Genomic DNA, 1,003 nt, shown 5'->3' with positions numbered 1-1,003 from the left:
TTCTGCAAACGTCTTTGCACCAGCAAGCGCCTAACTAGGCTGGCCAGACGCCCTCCTGTCACTGACTCCCGCTCCTCTGCACAGCAGCCCAAGGCAAGAGCTYGGGCTCAGCTAAGCCCGCGCTCAGGCCCACCCTGCCCAGCTTGGCTGCCCRGCCAGACCCGGGTTTTTTTATTACATCGCCGCCGCTGCCAAGCGCCCGGGCGGGGAGGAGGCTGCTCTTATGAAACGCGGCGGAGATAAGGTTGGGGAGTTAGGAAAGGCTCCGGAGGCTCCTGCCAAGCTCTTTTTTCTTTTTTCTTTTTTTCTTTTTTTTTTTTTTTTTGGTGAGGATTTAGCAATAATTGTATTTTATCCGATCGCAAAGTCCAGCAACGCACAGGGAGGAGTTTTCAGCAGTTATCCCCAGGAAATATAGGGATGTCTTTTCCTACATTGCACATCTACACCTGAGCTTTGTGCTTTAAAAAACACCTTTAACRTTTCCAGCTCTCCCAGTCATCAGGCGCTGTCACCTCCTGTCTGCACGGGCAGAATCTAGGACTCAGTTTTTGATTTAGCCATTTCTTGGAAAAGTTTCTCAAAAACCCAGGCAAAYGGTGAGCCAATTCCCGTCCCTTTGCCCCTTGCAAGTCACCGAGTTGAGTCAAGGATGATGCTTTGGTGCCTGTGTTTGGGCAGCATCTCCTCCAGGGACACCTCTGTGGTCCTGCTGGTCTCCCAGAGCAGGATGCCCTATCTCAGACCAGCCCTCCAGGAACCCACCTTGCAATCTACACCATGCAAAAATGCACCTTGCAATMTGCAGTGTGCAGAAATGCMCCTTGCAATCTGCAGCATGCAAAACCCACCCTGCAATCTACAGCATGCAAAAACTCACCCTGCAATTTGCACTGTGCAAAAATGCACCTTGCAACCTGCAGTGCGCAAAAACGCACTTTGCAATCTGCAGTGTGCAAAATACACCGCGCAATCTGCAGTGTGCAAAAACGCACCCTGCAAT

At 51.3% G+C, this 1,003-nt stretch overlaps 1 protein-coding gene across 1 annotated transcript in view; it reads right to left on the bottom strand.

The window, feature by feature from the left end:
* Positions 1–1,003, bottom strand: part of LOC112954895 (LIM homeobox transcription factor 1-alpha-like) — a 23,318-nt gene that overhangs the window by 21,565 nt on the left and 750 nt on the right. The window lies entirely within an intron of this gene.

Source organism: Nothoprocta perdicaria, unplaced genomic scaffold (assembly GCF_003342845.1).
Source record: "Nothoprocta perdicaria isolate Ctin4 unplaced genomic scaffold, notPer1 scaffold_513, whole genome shotgun sequence".
Taxonomy (NCBI): domain Eukaryota; kingdom Metazoa; phylum Chordata; class Aves; order Tinamiformes; family Tinamidae; genus Nothoprocta; species Nothoprocta perdicaria.
The sequence above is the reverse complement of the archived record's forward strand: the minus strand, read 5'-3'. Positions and strand labels throughout refer to the sequence as shown.